At 42.4% G+C, this 7,500-nt stretch overlaps 1 pseudogene across 1 annotated transcript in view; it reads left to right on the top strand.

The window, feature by feature from the left end:
* Window positions 1–7,500, top strand: part of LOC144534585 (uncharacterized) — a 38,751-nt pseudogene that overhangs the window by 11,809 nt on the left and 19,442 nt on the right. Inside the window, exons 9-11 of the transcript XR_013503577.1 lie at window positions 918–1,114; window positions 6,170–6,234; window positions 7,113–7,219. The product of XR_013503577.1 is annotated as an uncharacterized LOC144534585 (transcript). The remainder of the gene's footprint in view (window positions 1–917; window positions 1,115–6,169; window positions 6,235–7,112; window positions 7,220–7,500) is intronic.

Here is a 7,500-nt window from a genome sequence, read left to right as displayed (position 1 = left end):
TATATTTGTGCATGTATTTGTGTATGTACTTGTGGTATTTGTCTATATATTTGTGCATGTATTTGTTTATGTATTTGTGGTATTTGTCTATATATTTGTGCATGTATTTGTGTATGTACTTGTGGTATTTGTCTATATATTTGTGCATGTATTTGTGTATGTACTTGTGGTATTTGTCTATATATTTGTGCATATATTTGTGTATGTGCTTGTGGTATTTGTCTAAATATTTGTGCATGTTTTTGTAGATGTATTTGTCTAAATATTTGTGCATGTATTTGCATATGTTTTTGTAGATGTATTTGTGGTATTTGTCTATATATTTGTGCATGTATTTGTGTATGTACTTGTGGTATTTGTCTATATATTTGTGCATGTATTTGTTTATGTATTTGTCTATATATTTGTGCATGTATTTGTGTATGTACTTGTGGTATTTGTGCATGTATTTGTGAATGTACTTGTGGTATTTGTCTATATATTTGTGCATGTATTTGTGTATGTGCTTGTGGTATTTGTCTATATATTTGTGCATGTATTTGTGTATGTGCTTGTGGTATTTGTCTAAATATTTGTGCATGTTTTTGTAGATGTATTTGTGGTATTTGTCTAAATATTTGTGCATGTATTTGCATACGTTTTTGTAGATGTATTTGTGGTATTTGTCTAAATATTTGTGCATGTATTTGCATATGTTTTTGTAGATGTATTTGTGGTCTGAATATATTTTTATTAGTTTTTGTGTAACATGTTGTTTCTCTGCGAGCCCTGATTAAATCCAGGCTTTTACATAAATAAATGAAGTGTTGTTGAGTTCACTGTGGAGGCTGTTTGTCTGACCGTTTAATCTCTGAACTCCCAACAGCTTCTAACATCTCTGACAGAAACATGAGCTGACCTCTGTGTTTGGGTCTCAGGGACAACATGGGTTTCCCGGTGGTGGAGTGTTCCAGCGACGGCTCCTTCCTTCTCTCCAAACCGCCCCAAACCGGCGGCCTGGTGTCCTTCGGCACGGTGGCGGAGCAGCTGGTGTACGAGATCGGCGACCCGCGGCGGTACCTGCTGCCCGACGTCATCTGCGACTTCAGCCGGGTCGTCATCCAGGAAGTGCCAGGTAGCGTTTCAATGATCCCCCCCCTGTTCAATAGTATCGCTGCAAAGTGAAAATGTCGATACGTATCGCCTGTAAGATTCCCGCTTTATTTTTATTCTTTATATTAGAAATAATAGTTTGTTTTTAATTTAAATACCTGGAAGAGCTCAGGTATAAAATGTACACCCTTAGTGCCAGGTACACACACACACACACACACACACACACACACACACACACACACACACACACACACACACACACACACACACACACACACAGCGCTGAGAATAGACCGCAGGCTGAACTGCTGACTGTTTTCGTAACCCTCAAACATTCATCTGGCAACCTTACACAAACGCGTCTGGAGTTTTGTGTCGACCCCCGACTGAACCCTTCGCCCTCCTCTGAACCTCCATTAATCTCGTATCAGCCATTAGTGATTTATTCTCCTTTTTAGAAAACTAAACACGCATCCATAAACCCTCGGCTGCAACATCTAACCCTCACATGAACTCCTCCTCGCCGATAAACTGCCATTTTTCCTGAGTGAAATCTGGCGGAATTTCCGTCGGCAACGGAGCAATGTGGAACATCGTGGATATATACCAACAGATGTTGGACTCGGTGGTCTGTACGTGAAGAATAATACAGATGTTGGACTCTCTGTGGTCTGTACGTCAAGAATCATACAGATGTTGGACTCTGTGGTCTGTACGTGAAGAATAATACAGATGTGGGACTCTCTGTAGTCTGTACGTGAAGAATAATACAGATGTTGGCCTCTCTGTAGTCTGTACGTTAAGAATAATACAGATGTTGGACTCTGTGGTCTGTACGTGAAGAATAATACAGATGTTGGCCTCTCTGTAGTCTGTACGTAAAGAATAATACAGATGTTGGACTCTCTGGTCTGTACGTGAAGAATAATACAGATGTTGGCCTCTCTGTAGTCTGTACGTAAAGAATAATACAGATGTTGGCCTCTCTGTGGTCTGTACATGAAGAATAATACAGATGTTGGCCTCTCTGTAGTCTGTACGTGAAGAATCATACAGATGTTGGACTCTGTGGTCTGTACGTGAAGAATCATACAGATGTTGGACTCTGTGGTCTGTACATGAAGAATTATACAGATGTGGGACTCTCTGTGGTCTGTACGTGAAGAATCATACAGATGTTGGACTCTGTGGTCTGTACGTGAAGAATCATACAGATGTTGGACTCTGTGGTCTGTACGTGAAGAATCATACAGATGTGGGACTCTGTAGTCTGTACGTGAAGAATCATACAGATGTTGGACTCTGTGGTCTGTACGTGAAGAATAATACAGATGTGGGACTCTCTGTAGTCTGTACGTGAAGAATAATACAGATGTTGGCCTCTCTGTAGTCTGTACGTTAAGAATAATACAGATGTTGGACTCTGTGGTCTGTACGTGAAGAATAATACAGATGTTGGCCTCTCTGTAGTCTGTACGTAAAGAATAATACAGATGTTGGACTCTCTGGTCTGTACGTGAAGAATAATACAGATGTTGGACTCTGTGGTCTGTACGTTAAGAATAATACAGATGTTGGACTCTGTGGTCTGTACGTGAAGAATGATACAGATGTTGGCCTCTCTGTAGTCTGTACGTAAAGAATAATACAGATGTTGGCCTCTCTGTGGTCTGTACGTGAAGAATAATACAGATGTTGGCCTCTCTGTAGTCTGTACGTTAAGAATAATACAGATGTTGGACTCTGTGGTCTGTACGTGAAGAATAATACAGATGTGGGACTCTCTGTAGTCTGTACGTGAAGAATAATACAGATGTTGGCCTCTCTGTGGTCTGTACATGAAGAATTATACAGATGTTGGCCTCTCTGTGGTCTGTACGTAAAGAATAATACAGATGTTGGCCTCTCTGTAGTCTGTACATGAAGAATTATACAGATGTTGGCCTCTCTGTAGTCTGTACGTGAAGAATAATACAGATGTTGGACTCTGTGGTCTGTACGTTAAGAATAATACAGATGTTGGCCTCTCTGTAGTCTGTATGTAAAGAATAATACAGATGTTGGCCTCTCTGGTCTGTACGTGAAGAATAATACAGATGTTGGCCTCTCTGTGGTCTGTACGTAAAGAATAATACAGATGTTGGCCTCTCTGTGGTCTGTACATGAAGAATTATACAGATGTTGGCCTCTCTGTAGTCTGTATGTAAAGAATAATACAGATGTTGGACTCTCTGGTCTGTACGTGAAGAATAATACAGATGTTGGCCTCTCTGTAGTCTGTACGTAAAGAATAATACAGATGTTGGCCTCTCTGTGGTCTGTACGTGAAGAATAATACAGATGTTGGCCTCTCTGTAGTCTGTATGTAAAGAATAATACAGATGTTGGCCTCTCTGTGGTCTGTACGTGAAGAATAATACAGATGTTGGACTCTGTGGTCTGTACGTTAAGAATAATACAGATGTTGGCCTCTCTGTGGTCTGTACATGAAGAATCATACAGATGTTGGACACACACACAAAAACATCTTTTCCTCCGAGAAAAGATGTTTTTTGCTCTTCTTTCAATGAAGGAATACTTTCTAATTCGGATAAAACTTGGAAACTTGCACGATAGCTACGCTCATCTCATCCTGTCTAGTTAGGATACCGTCAGAATCTCATACCGGGCCATGTCTAGTTAGGATACCGTCAGAATCTCATACCGGGCCATGTCTAGTTAGGATACCGTCAGAATCTCATACCGGGCCATGTCTAGTTAGGATACCGTCAGAATCTCATACCGGGCCATGTCTAGTTAGGATACCGTCAGAATCTCATACCGGGCCATGTCTAGTTAGGATACCGTCAGAATCTCATACCGGGCCATGTCTAGTTAGGATACCGTCAGAATCTCATACCGGGCCATGTCTAGTTAGGATACCGTCAGAATCTCATACCGGGCCATGTCTAGTTAGGATACCGTCAGAATCTCATACCGGGCCATGTCTAGTTAGGATACCGTCAGAATCTCATACCGGGCCATGTCTAGTTAGGATACCGTCAGAATCTCAAACCGGGCCATGTCTAGTTAGGATACCGTCAGAATCTCAAACCGGCCGGAGATGTTTCAAAGTGGGAGTTTTGGATCAACTTTGCAGGACAGCCGGATGTGCCATTTTAAAAGGCAGATGTGAACTTCTGGCCGCTGTTGTTGCCAAAACATGTGCATCTATCAGCCTGGTTTAACTCCTCTGCCTCATTTGACCGCTCCACGACCCCTCCCGGCTCTCTCACGGACTCTTGAGCTTATTTTGTAACACGGAGGAGGCGGGAGTGTGAACTGAAGATGACCCAGTCAGCAATCAGCAGTCGGGTTGAAACCGGGTGAAGAAAGTGCTGAGCACACGGAGGGAGATGTCAGGAGGGGAAAGGTGGCGATGGGTTTGAGGGAGATACGAGAAGAGGACATCTTTCTCTGTTTCTGGACACATTAAAGGCCCAGTGTGTAACGTGTTCAGTTGTTCATTATCAAAATCTGTGTTGCCCGTTCACAAACGTGTCCTTTTTTCATTTGAAGTATTCCTTTTGGCTTGAAATTTTACATTTTCATTCACATGAACTGGGGTTAGACGCTCCATATTCATGCTCCATCTTGAAATACGTTAGCCGGTAAGGGACATACAGGACATACTGCTCCACCTTTCACGTTTTCGCTGTCACATGATAAACTCACAGGTGCTGCTAATACTGCTAACGGGTATCGTAGCTTCCAGGCCCCCGGCAAGTTTGAAGAAACAAAATAAAACTATCAAATGGTTCATCTTTCCACTGTTCCAACAATCACCACTCTGGTTTGGTTGAAATAAACCCTTAATCCACCCATTTACATGTGGAAATATGCTGGCTCTATACACGCTAAAAGTACTGATTATTTACATGGAGTCTGGTGGAGATATGCTGGCTCTATACACACTAAAAGTACTGATTATTTACATGGAGTCTGGTGGAGATATGCTGGCTCTATACACACTAAAAGTACTGATTATTTACATGGAGTGTGGTGGAAATATGCTGGCTCTATACACGCTAAAAGTCCTGATTATTTACATGGAGTGTGGTGGAGATATGCTGTCTCTATACACACTAAAAGTACTGATTATTTACATGGAGTCTGGTGGAAATATGCTGGCTCTATACACGCTAAAAGTCCTGATTATTTACATGGAGTCTGGTGGAAATATGCTGGCTCTATACACGCTAAAAGTACTGATTATTTACATGGAGTCTGGTGGAGATATGCTGGCTCTATACACACTAAAAGTCCTGATTATTTACATGGAGTCTGGTGGAAATATGCTGGCTCTATACACGCTAAAAGTCCTGATTATTTACATGGAGTCTGGTGGAGATATGCTGGCTCTATACACGCTAAAAGTACTGATTATTTACATGGAGTCTGGTGGAAATGTGCTGGCTCTATACACGCTAAAAGTCCTGATTATTTACATGGAGTCTGGTGGAGATATGCTGGCTCTATACACGCTAAAAGTCCTGATTATTTACATGGAGTCTGGTGGAAATATGCTGGCTCTATACACGCTAAAAGTCCTGATTATTTACATGGAGTCTGGTGGAAATATGCTGGCTCTATACACGCTAAAAGTCCTGATTATTTACATGGAGTCTGGTGGAGATATGCTGGCTCTATACACGCTAAAAGTACTGATTATTTACATGGAGTCTGGTGCGTTTGGTGATGGTGATTTCGGGGCTGTTTCATGTGAAACAAACATGATGTTGCTCTTTAACAAGAAGCTCTATCTCTGTAGGGATCCTTTCATAATGTTGTTGACACTTAAGAGGTCCAGGAGGAAACATACCGAAATTACACTTTAAGGACAACACTGTCACTTAGCAGCTACAGAAGGAGAAAGTGTTATTTTAGTTCATTAAATAAAAAAAAATAAAATGTCCCAAAATATATTCTGTTGACGATGATGTATTAAACAGAAGAAAGCAGAAAATCCTCACGTTGGAGGAGGTTTTATTTCCTCACAAATGACTAATCGACTAAAATGTTTCTGTGTTTGCAGGTGTGGAAGGAGGAGCTGTGAGAGTGACGGGGGCCAAAGGCCTCGCTCCATCTCATGACTACAAGGTAAACGGCGTTCAAGATTCAAGATACTTTGTCGTCATTGTACGAGCACAATGAAATGACGTTGGTGGCGATCAGTGCAGCGACAGTAAATAAATAAAAACAAGAAAAACTATCAATGAAAAGACATAAAATAGACATTGCAGATAGACTTGGTCGCCATTACTGGGAACAGCGCACTAAAAAGGGTCTTTTTCCGTTTATGCCGCGGGGGGAAAAACAAACCATTCAAATAAACCCTCCTGTTGTCCTCGGGTCAAATAAACATTTTTATTCATTTAACATGCTAAGACATACTAGTTTTTAATACAATATTAATGAGCGTGGGATAACGTTAGTGATAATACAGTCAGATTGAGGATTAGCTAACGGTTAACGTTAGCTGTCTCTTACATGGAGACTCAATCAGATGGCTAACGGTAACAAAAACACAGACACACTGTGTGTGTGTGTGTCTGTGTCGGCGTGTGTGTGTGTGTGTGTGTGTGTGTCATGTGCGGCGCATGTGTGTCTGTGCGCGCGTGTGTGTGTCTGTGTGCGTGTGTGTGTGTCTGTCTGTGTGTGCATGTGTGTGTGTGTCTGTGTGCGTGTGTGTGTGTGTGGAGGATTAATGTCAAGCGGTAAAAAGTGCTTTTGAGTAGTCCATACTGGGGTAACGCTGTTATCTGGTCAGGGGAAAGGACCCCCCCCTCCTCCCCCATGGCCACGCCCCCCAGCTATGACGAGTCACAGATCAAGGGTACAGTACTCATATGAGCCTTTATCATGACCACTTTTATGGTTTGTTCTCTTTTTCTGAGTCATTTTGTCTACGATCGTGTTGACTTTTCGCTGCACCTGGAGCTATGACATCCTGTCCCCCGTCCCTTTTGTTTCTCCAGGTGTGTGCCACCTACATGGATGGTTTCAGGGCGACCGCGGTGTGTCCGGTCGGAGGTCCGAGAGCGGCAGAAAAGGCCCGACGGACGGCAGACAGCATCATCAAACGGTGTGTGCAAGAGAAGAGACTTCCTGACTGTGGATGATGGCTCTAAACTGTATTTACATGGACATCTGTGTGTGTCTGTGTCTGTGTGTGTATGTCTGTCTGTCTGTCTGTCTGTGTGTGTGTGTGTGTGTGTCTGTGTGTGTGTGTGTCTGTGTGTGTGTGTGTCTGTGTGTGTATGTCTGTCTGTCTGTCTGTGTGTGTGTGTGTCTCTGTGTGTGTGTGTGTGTTTATGAGTGTGTCTGTGTGTCTGTTTGTGTGTGCGAGTGTGCGTGTCTGTGTGC

Source organism: Sander vitreus, chromosome 19 (genome assembly GCF_031162955.1).
Source record: "Sander vitreus isolate 19-12246 chromosome 19, sanVit1, whole genome shotgun sequence".
Taxonomy (NCBI): domain Eukaryota; kingdom Metazoa; phylum Chordata; class Actinopteri; order Perciformes; family Percidae; genus Sander; species Sander vitreus.
Note: the sequence above shows the minus strand (reverse complement) of the source record. Positions and strands in the feature narration are given on the sequence as shown.